Source organism: Polyergus mexicanus, unplaced genomic scaffold, assembly GCF_030449975.1.
Source record: "Polyergus mexicanus isolate NDT 795.1 unplaced genomic scaffold, iyPolMexi1.0 SCAF_17, whole genome shotgun sequence".
Taxonomy (NCBI): Eukaryota; Metazoa; Arthropoda; class Insecta; order Hymenoptera; family Formicidae; genus Polyergus; species Polyergus mexicanus.
The window spans coordinates 3,177,006-3,197,028 of NW_027223337.1; the positions used below are offsets into that span (position 1 = coordinate 3,177,006).

Sequence of the window (20,023 nt, forward strand, 5' to 3'; positions counted from 1 at the left end):
GGACAGGCGCGGTCCCCTATAGGCGCGTAAAAGAACATTTTGAGAAGGAGCACGTCCCCCGGACGGAAGCTGCGTGTCGCACAGTACGCGGAGCACAAAGAACAATAACAAATGTTGGTGGAGTTTCAGGTGTGCGGACCCGGGCCTCTGCATCGGCCCCATCTGCGTCGGCGTCGGCTGGACCATCGTCGCGAAGCCTCACTTCCTCGCGGCCACCCACGTCACGCTCCGCGGCCACGACGTCCACCAGCACAGCACCTGCAACAACTACACCACCGGCAGGAACATCCCGACCAGCAGGAACATCCGGAGAGTCCCCCTCCTACGCGGCTGTCACCGCAGCGGGGCCAGCGACAAGAAGAACATCTCCGTCGCTGGCCACAACATCAACACGTGGGGCGGCCATCTTGACATCACAGGCCGCCATGACAGCCGCCATATTGGGCGCCGCCACGAGGAGGACGTCGGCCGCCGCAACTACAGGTAAGGCGCATCCACAGGATAAAGGCGGATCCACAGGGCAAGATGGCGCGGCCAATAGGAGATGCCCGTCCGGACAAGCGGCAAGAGAGGCGCGCAAAAGCCCCCGCAGACCATCCAGCGGGGGCAAATCATCTACAGGGAGTGCCGCAGGGGCCCCGCCGTCCACCACCAGCCAGGCGGGGCCCTCATTTAACAGGAATTTGCGGCGTTCCACGAGCGCGCCTCTCGTGAAGAGCGGCGCATCCAGACCGGCACGCGCGCCCCCCAGGAGGTCCCCTGCCGCCGATTCACCATCCTTCGGCGGCATGGGGGGCGCATGGAGGAGGACGCCCGAGAGGACCCCCCCGATGACATCCTGTGGGGGTCCCACCACCAGGAGTAGATCTCGGGCGTCAAGCGTGCCGGCCGAGAAGTGCGCGCCACGGACGGGCCCCCTGGCCCGACCATCGGCCAGGGGCGTACCGCGGGGGCCCCCTTCTTCAGGGAGGAACACCAGGGGGGCCCAGCCGGTGATGACATCCCCAGCCGGCACCGCGGTACGCAATCTCAGTGCCGCGCTGACGCTGCAGGCATCCGGGGGGGCGAGGGGTGGGGCGAGGACGCCCACCCCGCAACGAGGGACCCCGCCCCCCCGAATGACCCCCACCACGCCGCCTTCCATCTGCGGCGTGTGCGCGGGGGTCATTACACCACCGCTTTTGCCTGCAGCGTCCGGATCCGCCACGCTGACCACCCAGACGGTGACCACATCAACGTGCGGGTCCCCCGTGATGGCCACGGGGTACACCGCGGGGAGGGTCACACCATCACGACCCTCCCCCCTCCCGACCATCTTGGAGGGGTCACCGTTGGAGGTGGTCGGCGGGATGCGCCTTCCTTCAACCCCCACAACACCCGGGCAGGAGGAGCGGCGGCAACCAGGAGCGGCGCCCCCCTCATCACCATCGGAGGACGAGGGGGACTCAGGTGGGCCGTGGAGGAGGTGCGTGGGGCGAAGGGCGAGGAGGAGGTGGAGCGGCGACTCCAGCGGGAGCGACGATCCGACGCCGGTGGGGCTGAGGCGGACGCCCGGTCATCCGCCACAAACGCCGGCGAATTCAACAACGTCGCATAACACACGACCTTGCTCGGTCGTACTCCAGCGGACGATGGTCCGCTCCGTTCGAGGGGTTGCTGCGGGCATCCCACAGCCGGGGATAAGCATGGAGAGGGCACCGGGAGAGCGTGCTGAAGAAGGCATCGCGGGACATCCGAGTGCCCAGGTAAATGTCCTTGGGGTGATGGGCCGTCGGCGGGGCGTTCCCGTAGCCGGCGGCTCCGGAGCGAGCGGCGAGGCACCGCCGGTCTCTAGGAGCGGGGGCGGGGGGCACCCCCGAAACCCGCGACGTGCTAACCCCCCGCCCGGCTTGCCGTCCGGTGGCCAGCCGGCCCCTGCGGCTGTCGCAAGACAGCACAGGCGGCAACGTGTGGCTGCTCGTGACGCGCTGGTCGGGCGGGTGGAGGCCGTCGCCTCGATTGCGGACCTGGAGGAGGTGGCGGCTGCTGTCGCCACCTTCTTCGGGGAGGATGCAGCGAGAGCGGTTGGCGGGGGTGCACCCGGCGCCCGCGACCGTCCGGATCGGTCGCGTGAGGCGCGGGCGCGTCGGGGTGAGGGGGGAGTGCCGGCGAGAGACGGCGTCAGGAGGGGGCCGGCACCGGCCGGTCCCCAGCAGCAGGGAGAAGGACGCGGGGGCTGGGTGCGCGAAGCTACGCGCATTCAGGCTTTGTACAGGGCGAACCGTCGCAAGGCGGTCCGAGAAGTGCTGCAGGGGCCCGCTGAATCGTGCCAAGTGCCGAGACAGCGGGTTCAGGCGTACTTCGAAGGGCTGTACCGCGGCGGCGAACTCCTGGACAATCTGGGCGCGGAGGTGGAGCGCGCTGACCCCTTGGCCGATGAGGGGGAGTCCGCGCTCCTGGATCCCTTCACGGAGTTGGAGGTGGACCGTCGGCTCCGGCGCATGACCAACTCTGCGCCGGGTCCCGACGGTATCACTTACCGTGACCTTCGTGGAGCGGATCCGGGAGTGCGGCTCCTCACCGCATTATTTAATGCGTGTTATCGGCTCGAGGCAGTCCCAGCGTCCTGGAAGACCTCCAACACCGTATTGGTGTATAAGAAAGGCGACCGGGATATGTTGGAAAACTGGCGCCCTCTCGCGCTGGGGGACACTGCCCCCAAACTTTTCGCGGCGCTCGTTGCCGATCGTCTGACCGACTGGGCGGTCAGCAACAACAAGCTAAGTCCGGCTCAGAAGGGATTCCTGCGGGACGAGGGGTGCTTTGAGCACAACTTTGTCCTGCAGGAGATCCTGACTGATGCGCGGAGGACTAGGCGGCGGGCGGTCGTCGCGTGGCTGGACCTTTCCAACGCGTTTGGTTCGGTCCCGCACGCGGTGATCCGCCGCGCTCTCGTTCGCTCCGGGGTGCCGGGGGGCATCGTTCGTACATGGCAATCCATGTATGAGGGATGCACCACGCGGGTGCGCGCGGCCGACGGGTTCACCGGCCCCATCCCTGTTCGTTCGGGGGTTCGGCAAGGTTGTCCGCTGAGCCCCATAGTATTTGACCTCGCTATCGACTCGGTACTGCGTGCAATTACCGATGTCGATGCGGGGTTCGATCTATTGGGCTCGCGCTTTAGCGTTTTGGCGTATGCGGACGACATTGCACTCGTTGCCGATACGCCCGAGGGAATGCAGCGGCTTCTGGCTGCTGCAGAGGACGGAGCATCGTCGGTGGGGTTGCGGTTCAACCCTGCTAAATGTGCCACCCTGCACATCGGTGCAGGAGCAGGCAGCAGGGTCCTACCGACGACCTTCGAAATCCAGGGAGAGCCCGTCCATCCCCTTGCGTCCGGTGAGCCGTATCACCATCTCGGTATCCCGACGGGTTGCTCGGTCGACCAAACGCCATTCGCCACGATCGGGGGCCTCCTTGAGGATCTTCGCGCGGTTGACCGATCCCTCCTTGCTCCGTGGCAGAAACTGGAGGTAGTGGCTACTAACATCTTGCCGCGTATGGACTTTCTGCTGCGGGGGGCCACAGTGGAGAAGCGTCCCCTGAAGGCGGCGGACTTAGAGATCCGCCGCAAAGCCAAGGCCTGGCTTAACCTCCCGCAGAGAGCCAGCGCGGAAGTGGTCTACCTCCCCCCGAAACGTGGGGGTTGTGGGCTACTTCCGCTAGCTGACCTCGCGGACGTCCTGTCCGTCGCGCACGTCTTCCGTATGCTTACGGCTGGCGACGCGACGGTCAGGACGCTCGCGTGGGCGTCTCTGCGGGGAGTTGTGGCCAGGCGGATTGGCGGTCCTCCGACCAACGAGGACATCGCGGCCTTCCTCTCCGGTTCGCAGGAGGGGAGGTTGCGCGAGGGAGGGGAGCGCTCCCTGTGGTCGACGGCTCGGAATGCCGCGCGGAGGCAGTCTGAGAGGTTGTCCCTTCGGTGGGAATGGTGTGAGGCGACCGAGGAGCTCATTGTCGGGTGCCGACGTCCCGGAGGCGACGCGGTAAAGGTGCCACCTGGAGCCCGTAACCAGGTGGTCACTCGTCTGCGCTCAGCGGTGGCGGCTTTTTACGCGGGTACGCTGTTGCGTAAACCCGATCAGGGGAAGGTGTTTGAGGTGTCGTCGCGGGCGGGTGTGAGCAATCACTATGTCCGCGGCGGCAGCTTCACTCGCTTCGCCGACTGGCGTTTTATCCATCGCGCCAGATTGGACGTCCTCCCTCTCAACGGTGCACGCCGTTGGGGGGAGGCGGACAGAAGGTGTCGGCGTTGCGGGGCAGCAGCCGAGACCCTTCCCCATGTCTTAGGGCACTGCGGGGTGCATTCCGCTGCCATTCAGCTGAGACATGACACCGTCTTGCACCGCCTCTGGAAGGCTTGCCGTATGCCTGGGGAGAAGCGGGTAAACCGGCGGGTGGAGGGCATGGAGGGCGAACTTGGGGAGCTACGGCCCGATCTTGTGGTCTGGCACGAGCGCTCCAAGTGTGTCGTCATCTGCGACGTGACGATCCCCTTTGAAAACCGCTGGGTGTCCTTCGATGAGGCTAGGGCGAGGAAAGTCGCCAAATACTCGCCCTTGGCTGAGGAGCTCCAGCGGCGGGGATATCGCGTCGTAGTGACGGCCTTCGTCGTCGGTGCCCTTGGCTCGTGGGATCCGAGGAATGAGGCGGTACTGAGGGTGCTGAGGATTGGCAACGCCTACGCCTCGATGATGCGCCGCCTCATGGTCTCGGATACCATTCGCTGGTCTAGGGACATTTACGTGGAGCACGTGTCTGGCGTGCGCCAGTACGCCGCTCCCTCCCGCCCCTCGGCTGAGGGGGTGCTCGCGACACCCCCCCGCGCGATTCGCCGGCGTTGGCCCACCAATGCGTAGGTGCGGCACTTCATGCGTCTTCGTCCTATTTATTTATTGTTTTTTGCGTCTCGGGTGTACATGTCGCGTAATTTATTAAGTGCGTTGTCTTGCCCACTTTTATTTATTTATTTACTCGCAGCGGCGAGGGAGCAGGGTTTTGCCCTGCTCTAATTTTATTTTAACCCGTTTTTATATTTTTATATATTTTATTGCATGTTGTGTGGGCCTGTCTGTTCCGAGTATGAATGCCGCGTACCTAATATTGTATTTTAGCCGAGAATGTGTGTGCCGCGTTTTACATATTTAATTTTATTTATTATTCTTTTGCCGCGTGCGCGCCCCCGGGTCCTTTTATCTCCGACCTCTTATCTGTGATTGGCCCGGGGGCGGTTGCTGTGATTTAGATATACATTGCCCCGGTCAGTCAGCCGGGGCAATTTATTATCACCTTTTTATTCCGTTGACCTGGGGGAGACTAGTGCTCCCCCAGAGCGTTAGTTGTAGTGCCCACTGGCGGGGGGGGCCAATGTCCCCCGCCCATAATTTTAATTTTTTATATAGCGCGCGGCTAATTGCCGCTTTTTATTGTATTCGCACCCCGGGGGGGTGCTGTCCCCCCGGGGAACATTAACTGAGAATAAACGGCAATTTATCTGTTCTTATCAGCTTAATATCTGATACAATCCCCATAGGGGATTCAGAATATTAAACTGATTTTTGGAACCTGGCGGGTGACCGGAGCTTGCTCCGACTCTGCCGCGGGTCGGCCTGGCATTGCAGTACCGTCAGGAACGGCCTAATAATCTGGTAAAGCACAACCCCATCAGGTTATTAGGTATCAACCCCGTGGCGGATAACCTGCTTGCACCAGGTTTCCAGAAATCGGCGCGGTAGACTGGATCCTCGGGGTGCCCACGTGCACCTAACCTCTCTCTCGCGCGTGGGCTTCTAGCCTATTTAAGTATTTGACTTAGCTCAGAGAAGCATTTTATTCATTGTATATTTATATTCCGCGAGTGAGTGTCCGCGATTTTTCGTTCACCGGGAAGCGACTTGTGATTTTGTGTCTTCCGCGCGAAAAGTGAAGTGCCGCGACGCGTGTGCTCCGCGAGTTTTGTGGTTAGGGCTCCCTCGACCTGGGGCTCTGCGCCGAGAGTGACGTGCGGCAGTGCGGTGAGTGTGCGGTGCGCGGGTGTGGTGCGTGCGTGTGGTGCATCGCGGTGCGGCGGTGCATCGTTGCACCTGTTTGTGACGGCGGGGCGCCGCATCGCGATCCGCCGCCGCGGGGTGCCTGCATACACACGTGTGTAGGTTATCCCGCCGCGTGCCGCCTCCGCGTTCCGCGCGCGGGGTTCCGCGCTTGCCGCGCGTCTAGATTTTATTAACTGTTTATTTATTTATTACTAATTTATTGTTATGGCGCAGAGCCCGCTCGAAGTCGTCCTGACGTACCCCCTGGCGGAGCGGGTGTGTTGTCCGCGATGCTGGGGGAGTACGGACAGAAATGTCAGGTCGAGGGGCGACTTTTGCGACACGCAGCACTTATCGCGTCATATAAGAAAATTTCATCCGGGGGACACAATAGCGTACGTGTGCTCAATATGTAACTTCAGGGGGACAGGCGCGGTCCCCTATAGGCGCGTAAAAGAACATTTTGAGAAGGAGCACGTCCCCCGGACGGAAGCTGCGTGTCGCACAGTACGCGGAGCACAAAGAACAATAACAAATGTTGGTGGAGTTTCAGGTGTGCGGACCCGGGCCTCTGCATCGGCCCCATCTGCGTCGGCGTCGGCTGGACCATCGTCGCGAAGCCTCACTTCCTCGCGGCCACCCACGTCACGCTCCGCGGCCACGACGTCCACCAGCACAGCACCTGCAACAACTACACCATCGGCAGGAACATCCCGACCAGCAGGAACATCCGGAGAGTCCCCCTCATATGCGGCTGTCACCGCAGCGGGGCCAGCGACACGCCGAACATCTCCGTCGCTGGCCACAACAACACGTGGGGCGGCCATCTTGACATCCCAGGCCGCCATGACAGCCGCCATATTGGGTGCCGCCACTAGGAGGACGTCGGCCGCCGCAACTAAAGGTAAGGCGCATCCACAGGATAAAGGCGGATCCACAGGGCAAGATGGCGCGGCCAATAGGAGATGCCCGTCCGGACAAGCGGCAAGAGAGGCGCGCAAAAGCCCCCGCAGACCATCCAGCGGGGGCAAATTGACAACGAGGAGTGCCGCAGGGGCCCCGCCGTCATCCACCAGCCAGGCGGGGCCCATATATAACAGGAATTTGCGGCGTTCCACGAGCGCGCCTCTCGTGAAGAGCGGCGCATCCAGACCGGCACGCGCGCCCCCCAGGAGGTCCCCTGCCGCCGATTCACCATCCTTCGGCGGCATGGGGGGCGCTTGGAGGAGGACGCCCGAGAGGACCCCCCCGACGACATCCTGTGGGGGTCCAACTACACGGAGTAGATCTCGGGCGTCCAGCGTGCCGGTCGAGAAGTGCGCGCCACGGACGGGCCCCCTGGCCCGACCATCGGCCAGGGGCGTACCGCGGGGGCCCCCTTCTTCAGGGAGGAACACCAGGGGGGCCCAGCCGGTGATGACATCCCCAGCCGGCACCGCGGTACGCAATCTCAGTGCCGCGCTGACGCTGCAGGCATCCGGGGGGGCGAGGGGTGGAGCGAGGACGCCCACCCCGCAACGTGGGACCCCGCCCCCCCGAATGACCCCCACCACGCCGCCTTCCATCTGCGGCGTGTGCGCGGGGGTCATTACACCTCCAGCTTTGCCTGCAGCGTCGGGATCCGCCACGCTGACCACCCAGACGGTGACCACATCGACATGCGGGTCCCCCGTGATGGCCACGGGGTACACCGCGGGGAGGGTCACACCATCACGACCCTCCCCCCTCCCGACCATCTTGGAGGGGTCACCGTTGGAGGTGGTCGGCGGGATGCGCCTTCCCTCAACACCCACAACACCCGGGCAGGAGGAGCGGCGGCTACCAGGAGCGGCGCCCCCCTCATCACCATCGGAGGACGAGGGGGCTCGGGTGGGCCGTGGAGGAGGCACGTGGGGCGAAGAGCGAGGAGGAGGTGGAGCGGCGACTCCAGCGGGAGCGACGATCCGACGCCGGTGGGGCTGAGGCGGACGCCCGGTCATCCGCCACAAACGCCGGCGAATATAACAACGACGCACAACATACGACCTTGCGCGGTCGTTCTTCAGCGGACAATGGTCCGCTCCGTTCGGGGGGTTGCTGCGGGCATCCCACAGCCGGGGACCAGCGTGGAGAGGGCACCGGGAGAGCGTGCTGAAGAAGGCATCGCGGGACATCCGAGTGCCCAAGTAAGTGTCCCTGGGGTGATGGGCCGTCGGCGGGGCGTTCCCGTAGCCGGCGGCTCCGGAGCGAGCGGCGAGGCACCGCCGGTCTCTAGGAGCGGGGGCGGGGGGCACCACCGAAACCCGCGGCGTGCTAACCCCCCGCCCGGCTTGCCGTCCGGTGGCCAACCGACCCCTGCGGCTGTCGCAAGACAGCACAGGCGGCAACGTGTGGCTGCCCGTGACGCGCTGGTCGGGCGGGTGGAGGCCGTCGCCTCGATTGCGGACCTGGAGGAGGTGGCGGCTGCTGTCGCCACCTTCTTCGGGGAGGATGCAGCGAGAGCGGTTGGCGGGGGTGCACCCGGCGCCCGCGACCGTCCGGATCGGTCGCGTGAGGCGCGGGCGCGTCGGGGTGAGGGGGGAGTGCCGGCGAGAGACGGCGCCAGGAGGGGACCGGCACCGGCCGGTCCCCAGCAGCAGGGAGAAGGGCGCGGGGGCTGGGTGCGCGAAGCTACGCGCATACAGGCTCTGTACAGGGCGAACCGTCGCAAGGCAGTCCGAGAAGTGCTGCAGGGGCCCGCTGAATCGTGCCAAGTACCGAGACAGCGGGTTCAGGCGTACTTCGAAGGGCTGTACCGCGGCGGGGAACACCTGGACGGCCTGGGCGCGGAGGTGGAGCGTGCTGACCCCTTGGCCGATGAGGGGGAGTCCGCGCTCCTGGATCCCTTCACGGAGTTAGAGGTGGACCGTCGGCTCCGGCGTATGACTAACTCTGCGCCGGGTCCCGACGGTATCACTTACCGTGACCTCCGTGGAGCGGATCCGGGAGTGCGGCTCCTCACCGCGTTGTTTAACGCGTGTTATCGGCTCGAGGCAGTCCCAGCGTCTTGGAAGACCTCCAACACCGTATTGGTGTATAAGAAAGGCGACCGGGACATGTTAGAGAACTGGCGCCCTCTCGCGCTGGGGGACACTGCCCCCAAACTTTTCGCGGCGCTCGTTGCCGATCGTCTGACCGACTGGGCGGTCAATAATAATAAGCTTAGTCCGGCACAGAAGGGATTCCTGCGGGACGAGGGGTGCTTTGAGCACAACTTTGTCCTGCAGGAGATCCTGACTGATGCGCGGAGGACTAGGCGGCAGGCGGTCGTCGCGTGGCTGGACCTTTCCAACGCGTTTGGTTCGGTCCCGCACGCGGTGATCCGCCGCGCTCTCGTTCGCTCCGGGGTGCCGGGGGGCATCGTTCGTACATGGCAGTCCATGTATGAGGGATGCACCACGCGGGTGCGCGCGGCCGACGGGTTCACCGACCCCATCCCTGTTCGCTCGGGGGTTCGGCAAGGTTGTCCGCTGAGCCCGATAGTATTTGACCTCGCTATCGACTCGGTATTACGTGCGATTACCGATGTCGATGCGGGGTTCGATCTATTGGGCTCGCGCTTTAGCGTTTTAGCGTATGCGGACGACATTGCACTCGTTGCCGATACGCCCGAGGGAATGCAGCGGCTTCTGGCTGCTGCAGAGGACGGAGCATCGTCGGTGGGGTTGCGGTTCAACCCTGCTAAATGTGCCACCCTGCACATCGGTGCAGGAGCAGGCAGCAGGGTCCTACCGACGACCTTCGAAATCCAGGGAGAGCCCGTCCATCCCCTTGCGTCCGGTGAGCCGTATCACCATCTCGGTATCCCGACGGGTTGCTCGGTCGACCAAACGCCATTCGCTACTATCGGGGGCCTCCTTGAGGATCTTCGCGCGGTTGACCGATCCCTCCTTGCTCCGTGGCAGAAGCTGGAGGTAGTGGCAACCAACATCCTGCCGCGTATGGACTTTCTGCTGCGGGGGGCCACAGTGGAGAAGCGTCCCCTGAAGGCGGCGGACTTGGAGATCCGCCGCAAGGCCAAGGCCTGGCTCAACCTCCCGCAGAGAGCCAGCGCGGAAGTGGTCTACCTCCCCCCGAAACGAGGGGGTTGTGGGCTACTTCCGCTAGCTGACCTCGCGGACGTCCTGTCCGTCGCGCACGTCTTCCGTATGCTTTCGGCTGGCGACGCGACGGTCAGGGCGCTCGCGTGGGCGTCTCTGCGGGGAGTTGTGGCCAGACGGATTGGCGGTCCTCCGACCAACGAGGACATCGCGGCCTTCCTTTCTGGTTCGCAGGAGGGGAGGTTACGCGAGGGAGGGGAGCGCTCCCTGTGGTCGACGGCTCGGAATGCTGCGCGGAGGCAGTCCGAGAGGTTGTCCCTTCGGTGGGAATGGTGTGAGGCGACCGAGGAGCTCATTGTCGGGTGCCGACGTCCCGGAGGCGACGCGGTAAAGGTGCCACCTGGAGCCCGTAACCAGGTGGTCACTCGTCTGCGCTCAGCGGTGGCGGCATTCTACGCGGGTACGCTGTTGCGTAAACCCGATCAGGGGAAGGTGTTCGAGGTGTCGTCGCGGGCGGGTGTGAGCAATCACTATGTCCGCGGCGGCAGCTTCACTCGCTTCGCCGACTGGCGCTTCATCCATCGCGCCAGATTGGACGTCCTCCCTCTCAACGGTGCACGCCGTTGGGGGGAGGCGGACAGAAGGTGTCGGCGTTGCGGGGCAGCAGCTGAGACCCTTCCCCATGTCTTAGGGCACTGCGGGGTGCATTCCGCTGCCATCCAGCTGAGACATGACACCGTCTTGCACCGCCTCTGGAAGGCTTGCCGTATGCCTGGGGAGAAGCGGGTAAACCGGCGGGTTGAGGGCATGGAGGGCGAACTTGGGGAGCTACGGCCCGATCTTGTGGTCTGGCACGAGCGCTCCAAGTGTGTCGTCATCTGCGACGTGACGATCCCCTTCGAAAACCGCTGGGTGTCCTTCGATGAGGCTAGGGCGAGGAAAGTTGCCAAGTACTCGCCCTTGGCTGAGGAGCTCCAGCGGCGGGGATATCGCGTCGTAGTGACGGCCTTCGTCGTCGGTGCCCTTGGCTCTTGGGACCCGAGGAATGAGGCGGTACTGAGGGTGCTGAGGATTGGCAACGCCTACGCCTCGATGATGCGCCGCCTCATGGTCTCGGATACCATTCGCTGGTCTAGGGACATTTACGTGGAGCACGTGTCTGGCGTGCGCCAGTACGCCGCTCCCTCCCGCCCCTCGGCTGAGGGGGTGCTCGCGACACCCCCCCGCGCGATTCGCCGGCGTTGGCCCACCAATGCGTAGGTGCGGCACTTCCAGCGTCCTCGTCTATTATTTATTTATTGTATTTTGCGTTCCGGGTGTACATGTCGCGTAATTTATTAAGTGCGTTGTCTTGCCCACTTTTATTTATTTATTTGCTCGCGGCGGCGAGGGGGCAGGGTCTCTACCCTGCTCTATTTTTATCATTTACCCTGTTATGTTTATTTATTTTATTGCATGTTGTGTGGGCCTGTCTGTCTCGAGTGTGAATGCCGCGTACCTAATATTATTTTTTAGTCGAGTATGTGTGTGCCGCGTTTTACATTATTAATTTTAATTATACTTTTGCCGCGTGCGCGCCCCCGGGTCCTTTTATCTCTGACCGCTTATCTGTGATTGGCCCGGGGGCGAAATGCTGTGATATTGATGTACATTGCCCCGGTCAGTCAGCCGGGGCAATCTATTATCACATTTTTATTTCTTCGACCTGGGGGAGGCTAGTGCTCCCCCAGAGCGTTAGTTGTAGTGCCCACTGGCGGGAGGGGCCATTGTCTCCCGCCCATAGTTTTAATTATATAGCGCGCGGCTAATTGCCGCTTTTTATTGTATTCGCACCCCGGGGGGGTGCTGTCCCCCCGGGGAACATTAATTCAAAATAAACGGCAATTTATCTGTTCTTATCAGCTTAATATCTGATACAATCCCCATAGGGGATTCAGAATATTAAACTGATTTTTGGAACCTGGCGGGTGACCGGAGCTTGCTCCGACTCTGCCGCGGGTCGGCCTGGCATTGCAGTACCGTCAGGAACGGCCTAATAATCTGGTAAAGCACAACCCCATCAGGTTATTAGGTATCAACCCCGTGGCGGATAACCTGCTTGCACCAGGTTTCCAGAAATCGGCGCGGTAGACTGGATCCTCGGGGTGCCCACGTGCACCTAACCTCTCTCTCGCGCGTGGGCTTCTAGCCTATTTAAGTATTTGACTTAGCTCAGAGAAGCATTTTATTCATTGTATATTTATATTCCGCGAGTGAGTGTCCGCGATTTTTCGTTCACCGGGAAGCGACTTGTGATTTTGTGTCTTCCGCGCGAAAAGTGAAGTGCCGCGACGCGTGTGCTCCGCGAGTTTTGTGGTTAGGGCTCCCTCGACCTGGGGCTCTGCGCCGAGAGTGACGTGCGGCAGTGCGGTGAGTGTGCGGTGCGCGGGTGTGGTGCGTGCGTGTGGTGCATCGCGGTGCGGCGGTGCATCGTTGCACCTGTTTGTGACGGCGGGGCGCCGCATCGCGATCCGCCGCCGCGGGGTGCCTGCATACACACGTGTGTAGGTTATCCCGCCGCGTGCCGCCTCCGCGTTCCGCGCGCGGGGTTCCGCGCTTGCCGCGCGTCTAGATTTTATTAACTGTTTATTTATTTATTACTAATTTATTGTTATGGCGCAGAGCCCGCTCGAAGTCGTCCTGACGTACCCCCTGGCGGAGCGGGTGTGTTGTCCGCGATGCTGGGGGAGTACGGACAGAAATGTCAGGTCGAGGGGCGACTTTTGCGACACGCAGCACTTATCGCGTCATATAAGAAAATTTCATCCGGGGGACACAATAGCGTACGTGTGCTCAATATGTAACTTCAGGGGGACAGGCGCGGTCCCCTATAGGCGCGTAAAAGAACATTTTGAGAAGGAGCACGTCCCCCGGACGGAAGCTGCGTGTCGCACAGTACGCGGAGCACAAAGAACAATAACAAATGTTGGTGGAGTTTCAGGTGTGCGGACCCGGGCCTCTGCATCGGCCCCATCTGCGTCGGCGTCGGCTGGACCATCGTCGCGAAGCCTCACTTCCTCGCGGCCACCCACGTCACGCTCCGCGGCCACGACGTCCACCAGCACAGCACCTGCAACAACTACACCATCGGCAGGAACATCCCGACCAGCAGGAACATCCGGAGAGTCCCCCTCATATGCGGCTGTCACCGCAGCGGGGCCAGCGACACGCCGAACATCTCCGTCGCTGGCCACAACAACACGTGGGGCGGCCATCTTGACATCCCAGGCCGCCATGACAGCCGCCATATTGGGTGCCGCCACTAGGAGGACGTCGGCCGCCGCAACTAAAGGTAAGGCGCATCCACAGGATAAAGGCGGATCCACAGGGCAAGATGGCGCGGCCAATAGGAGATGCCCGTCCGGACAAGCGGCAAGAGAGGCGCGCAAAAGCCCCCGCAGACCATCCAGCGGGGGCAAATTGACAACGAGGAGTGCCGCAGGGGCCCCGCCGTCATCCACCAGCCAGGCGGGGCCCATATATAACAGGAATTTGCGGCGTTCCACGAGCGCGCCTCTCGTGAAGAGCGGCGCATCCAGACCGGCACGCGCGCCCCCCAGGAGGTCCCCTGCCGCCGATTCACCATCCTTCGGCGGCATGGGGGGCGCTTGGAGGAGGACGCCCGAGAGGACCCCCCCGACGACATCCTGTGGGGGTCCAACTACACGGAGTAGATCTCGGGCGTCCAGCGTGCCGGTCGAGAAGTGCGCGCCACGGACGGGCCCCCTGGCCCGACCATCGGCCAGGGGCGTACCGCGGGGGCCCCCTTCTTCAGGGAGGAACACCAGGGGGGCCCAGCCGGTGATGACATCCCCAGCCGGCACCGCGGTACGCAATCTCAGTGCCGCGCTGACGCTGCAGGCATCCGGGGGGGCGAGGGGTGGAGCGAGGACGCCCACCCCGCAACGTGGGACCCCGCCCCCCCGAATGACCCCCACCACGCCGCCTTCCATCTGCGGCGTGTGCGCGGGGGTCATTACACCTCCAGCTTTGCCTGCAGCGTCGGGATCCGCCACGCTGACCACCCAGACGGTGACCACATCGACATGCGGGTCCCCCGTGATGGCCACGGGGTACACCGCGGGGAGGGTCACACCATCACGACCCTCCCCCCTCCCGACCATCTTGGAGGGGTCACCGTTGGAGGTGGTCGGCGGGATGCGCCTTCCCTCAACACCCACAACACCCGGGCAGGAGGAGCGGCGGCTACCAGGAGCGGCGCCCCCCTCATCACCATCGGAGGACGAGGGGGACTCGGGTGGGCCGTGGAGGAGGCACGTGGGGCGAAGAGCGAGGAGGAGGTGGAGCGGCGACTCCAGCGGGAGCGACGATCCGACGCCGGTGGGGCTGAGGCGGACGCCCGGTCATCCGCCACAAACGCCGGCGAATATAACAACGACGCACAACATACGACCTTGCGCGGTCGTTCTTCAGCGGACAATGGTCCGCTCTGTTCGGGGGGTTGCTGCGGGCATCCCACAGCCGGGGACCAGCGTGGAGAGGGCACCGGGAGAGCGTGCTGAAGAAGGCATCGCGGGACATCCGAGTGCCCAAGTAAGTGTCCCTGGGGTGATGGGCCGTCGGCGGGGCGTTCCCGTAGCCGGCGGCTCCGGAGCGAGCGGCGAGGCACCGCCGGTCTCTAGGAGCGGGGGCGGGGGGCACCACCGAAACCCGCGGCGTGCTAACCCCCCGCCCGGCTTGCCGTCCGGTGGCCAACCGACCCCTGCGGCTGTCGCAAGACAGCACAGGCGGCAACGTGTGGCTGCCCGTGACGCGCTGGTCGGGCGGGTGGAGGCCGTCGCCTCGATTGCGGACCTGGAGGAGGTGGCGGCTGCTGTCGCCACCTTCTTCGGGGAGGATGCAGCGAGAGCGGTTGGCGGGGGTGCACCCGGCGCCCGCGACCGTCCGGATCGGTCGCGTGAGGCGCGGGCGCGTCGGGGTGAGGGGGGAGTGCCGGCGAGAGACGGCGCCAGGAGGGGACCGGCACCGGCCGGTCCCCAGCAGCAGGGAGAAGGGCGCGGGGGCTGGGTGCGCGAAGCTACGCGCATACAGGCTCTGTACAGGGCGAACCGTCGCAAGGCAGTCCGAGAAGTGCTGCAGGGGCCCGCTGAATCGTGCCAAGTACCGAGACAGCGGGTTCAGGCGTACTTCGAAGGGCTGTACCGCGGCGGGGAACACCTGGACGGCCTGGGCGCGGAGGTGGAGCGTGCTGACCCCTTGGCCGATGAGGGGGAGTCCGCGCTCCTGGATCCCTTCACGGAGTTAGAGGTGGACCGTCGGCTCCGGCGTATGACTAACTCTGCGCCGGGTCCCGACGGTATCACTTACCGTGACCTCCGTGGAGCGGATCCGGGAGTGCGGCTCCTCACCGCGTTGTTTAACGCGTGTTATCGGCTCGAGGCAGTCCCAGCGTCTTGGAAGACCTCCAACACCGTATTGGTGTATAAGAAAGGCGACCGGGACATGTTAGAGAACTGGCGCCCTCTCGCGCTGGGGGACACTGCCCCCAAACTTTTCGCGGCGCTCGTTGCCGATCGTCTGACCGACTGGGCGGTCAATAATAATAAGCTTAGTCCGGCACAGAAGGGATTCCTGCGGGACGAGGGGTGCTTTGAGCACAACTTTGTCCTGCAGGAGATCCTGACTGATGCGCGGAGGACTAGGCGGCAGGCGGTCGTCGCGTGGCTGGACCTTTCCAACGCGTTTGGTTCGGTCCCGCACGCGGTGATCCGCCGCGCTCTCGTTCGCTCCGGGGTGCCGGGGGGCATCGTTCGTACATGGCAGTCCATGTATGAGGGATGCACCACGCGGGTGCGCGCGGCCGACGGGTTCACCGACCCCATCCCTGTTCGCTCGGGGGTTCGGCAAGGTTGTCCGCTGAGCCCGATAGTATTTGACCTCGCTATCGACTCGGTATTACGTGCGATTACCGATGTCGATGCGGGGTTCGATCTATTGGGCTCGCGCTTTAGCGTTTTAGCGTATGCGGACGACATTGCACTCGTTGCCGATACGCCCGAGGGAATGCAGCGGCTTCTGGCTGCTGCAGAGGACGGAGCATCGTCGGTGGGGTTGCGGTTCAACCCTGCTAAATGTGCCACCCTGCACATCGGTGCAGGAGCAGGCAGCAGGGTCCTACCGACGACCTTCGAAATCCAGGGAGAGCCCGTCCATCCCCTTGCGTCCGGTGAGCCGTATCACCATCTCGGTATCCCGACGGGTTGCTCGGTCGACCAAACGCCATTCGCTACTATCGGGGGCCTCCTTGAGGATCTTCGCGCGGTTGACCGATCCCTCCTTGCTCCGTGGCAGAAGCTGGAGGTAGTGGCAACCAACATCCTGCCGCGTATGGACTTTCTGCTGCGGGGGGCCACAGTGGAGAAGCGTCCCCTGAAGGCGGCGGACTTGGAGATCCGCCGCAAGGCCAAGGCCTGGCTCAACCTCCCGCAGAGAGCCAGCGCGGAAGTGGTCTACCTCCCCCCGAAACGAGGGGGTTGTGGGCTACTTCCGCTAGCTGACCTCGCGGACGTCCTGTCCGTCGCGCACGTCTTCCGTATGCTTACGGCTGGCGACGCGACGGTCAGGGCGCTCGCGTGGGCGTCTCTGCGGGGAGTTGTGGCCAGACGGATTGGCGGTCCTCCGACCAACGAGGACATCGCGGCCTTCCTTTCTGGTTCGCAGGAGGGGAGGTTACGCGAGGGAGGGGAGCGCTCCCTGTGGTCGACGGCTCGGAATGCTGCGCGGAGGCAGTCCGAGAGGTTGTCCCTTCGGTGGGAATGGTGTGAGGCGACCGAGGAGCTCATTGTCGGGTGCCGACGTCCCGGAGGCGACGCGGTAAAGGTGCCACCTGGAGCCCGTAACCAGGTGGTCACTCGTCTGCGCTCAGCGGTGGCGGCATTCTACGCGGGTACGCTGTTGCGTAAACCCGATCAGGGGAAGGTGTTCGAGGTGTCGTCGCGGGCGGGTGTGAGCAATCACTATGTCCGCGGCGGCAGCTTCACTCGCTTCGCCGACTGGCGCTTCATCCATCGCGCCAGATTGGACGTCCTCCCTCTCAACGGTGCACGCCGTTGGGGGGAGGCGGACAGAAGGTGTCGGCGTTGCGGGGCAGCAGCTGAGACCCTTCCCCATGTCTTAGGGCACTGCGGGGTGCATTCCGCTGCCATCCAGCTGAGACATGACACCGTCTTGCACCGCCTCTGGAAGGCTTGCCGTATGCCTGGGGAGAAGCGGGTAAACCGGCGGGTTGAGGGCATGGAGGGCGAACTTGGGGAGCTACGGCCCGATCTTGTGGTCTGGCACGAGCGCTCCAAGTGTGTCGTCATCTGCGACGTGACGATCCCCTTCGAAAACCGCTGGGTGTCCTTCGATGAGGCTAGGGCGAGGAAAGTTGCCAAGTACTCGCCCTTGGCTGAGGAGCTCCAGCGGCGGGGATATCGCGTCGTAGTGACGGCCTTCGTCGTCGGTGCCCTTGGCTCTTGGGACCCGAGGAATGAGGCGGTACTGAGGGTGCTGAGGATTGGCAACGCCTACGCCTCGATGATGCGCCGCCTCATGGTCTCGGATACCATTCGCTGGTCTAGGGACATTTACGTGGAGCACGTGTCTGGCGTGCGCCAGTACGCCGCTCCCTCCCGCCCCTCGGCTGAGGGGGTGCTCGCGACACCCCCCCGCGCGATTCGCCGGCGTTGGCCCACCAATGCGTAGGTGCGGCACTTCCAGCGTCCTCGTCTATTATTTATTTATTGTATTTTGCGTTCCGGGTGTACATGTCGCGTAATTTATTAAGTGCGTTGTCTTGCCCACTTTTATTTATTTATTTGCTCGCGGCGGCGAGGGGGCAGGGTCTCTACCCTGCTCTATTTTTATCATTTACCCTGTTATGTTTATTTATTTTATTGCATGTTGTGTGGGCCTGTCTGTCTCGAGTGTGAATGCCGCGTACCTAATATTATTTTTTAGTCGAGTATGTGTGTGCCGCGTTTTACATTATTAATTTTAATTATACTTTTGCCGCGTGCGCGCCCCCGGGTCCTTTTATCTCTGACCGCTTATCTGTGATTGGCCCGGGGGCGAAATGCTGTGATATTGATGTACATTGCCCCGGTCAGTCAGCCGGGGCAATCTATTATCACATTTTTATTTCTTCGACCTGGGGGAGGCTAGTGCTCCCCCAGAGCGTTAGTTGTAGTGCCCACTGGCGGGAGGGGCCATTGTCTCCCGCCCATAGTTTTAATTATATAGCGCGCGGCTAATTGCCGCTTTTTATTGTATTCGCACCCCGGGGGGGTGCTGTCCCCCCGGGGAACATTAATTCAAAATAAACGGCAATTTATCTGTTCTTATCAGCTTAATATCTGATACAATCCCCATAGGGGATTCAGAATATTAAACTGATTTTTGGAACCTGGCGGGTGACCGGAGCTTGCTCCGACTCTGCCGCGGGTCGGCCTGGCATTGCAGTACCGTCAGGAACGGCCTAATAATCTGGTAAAGCACAACCCCATCAGGTTATTAGGTATCAACCCCGTGGCGGATAACCTGCTTGCACCAGGTTTCCAGAAATCGGCGCGGTAGACTGGATCCTCGGGGTGCCCACGTGCACCTAACCTCTCTCTCGCGCGTGGGCTTCTAGCCTATTTAAGTATTTGACTTAGCTCAGAGAAGCATTTTATTCATTGTATATTTATATTCCGCGAGTGAGTGTCCGCGATTTTTCGTTCACCGGGAAGCGACTTGTGATTTTGTGTCTTCCGCGCGAAAAGTGAAGTGCCGCGACGCGTGTGCTCCGCGAGTTTTGTGGTTAGGGCTCCCTCGACCTGGGGCTCTGCGCCGAGAGTGACGTGCGGCAGTGCGGTGAGTGTGCGGTGCGCGGGTGTGGTGCGTGCGTGTGGTGCATCGCGGTGCGGCGGTGCATCGTTGCACCTGTTTGTGACGGCGGGGCGCCGCATCGCGATCCGCCGCCGCGGGGTGCCTGCATACACACGTGTGTAGGTTATCCCGCCGCGTGCCGCCTCCGCGTTCCGCGCGCGGGGTTCCGCGCTTGCCGCGCGTCTAGATTTTATTAACTGTTTATTTATTTATTACTAATTTATTGTTATGGCGCAGAGCCCGCTCGAAGTCGTCCTGACGTACCCCCTGGCGGAGCGGGTGTGTTGTCCGCGATGCTGGGGGAGTACGGACAGAAATGTCAGGTCGAGGGGCGACTTTTGCGACACGCAGCACTTATCGCGTCATATAAGAAAATTTCATCCGGGGGACACAATAGCGTACGTGTGCTCAATATGTAACTTCAGGGGGACAGGCGCGGTCCCCTATAGGCGCGTAAAAGAACATTTTGAGAAGGAGCACGTCCCCCGGACGGAAGCTGCGTGTCGCACAGTACGCGGAGCACAAAGAACAATAACAAATGTTGGTGGAGTTTCAGGTGTGCGGACCCGGGCCTCTGCATCGGCCCCATCTGCGTCGGCGTCGGCTGGACCATCGTCGCGAAGCCTCACTTCCTCGCGGCCACCCACGTCACGCTCCGCGGCCACGACGTCCACCAGCACAGCACCTGCAACAACTACACCATCGGCAGGAACATCCCGACCAGCAGGAACATCCGGAGAGTCCCCCTCATATGCGGCTGTCACCGCAGCGGGGCCAGCGACACGCCGAACATCTCCGTCGCTGGCCACAACAACACGTGGGGCGGCCATCTTGACATCCCAGGCCGCCATGACAGCCGCCATATTGGGTGCCGCCACTAGGAGGACGTCGGCCGCCGCAACTAAAGGTAAGGCGCATCCACAGGATAAAGGCGGATCCACAGGGCAAGATGGCGCGGCCAATAGGAGATGCCCGTCCGGACAA

General features: G+C 62.7%; 3 pseudogenes; all 3 read left to right on the plus strand.

Moving 5' to 3' along the window:
- Nucleotides 1-5,507: 5,507 nt before the first annotated feature.
- On the plus strand, nucleotides 5,508-5,685 carry LOC138940961 (U2 spliceosomal RNA; annotated as a pseudogene).
- Nucleotides 5,686-11,991: 6,306 nt separating this feature from the next.
- On the plus strand, nucleotides 11,992-12,170 carry LOC138940954 (U2 spliceosomal RNA; annotated as a pseudogene).
- Nucleotides 12,171-18,477: 6,307 nt separating this feature from the next.
- LOC138940955 (U2 spliceosomal RNA) lies at nucleotides 18,478-18,656 on the plus strand (annotated as a pseudogene).
- Nucleotides 18,657-20,023: the final 1,367 nt, after the last annotated feature.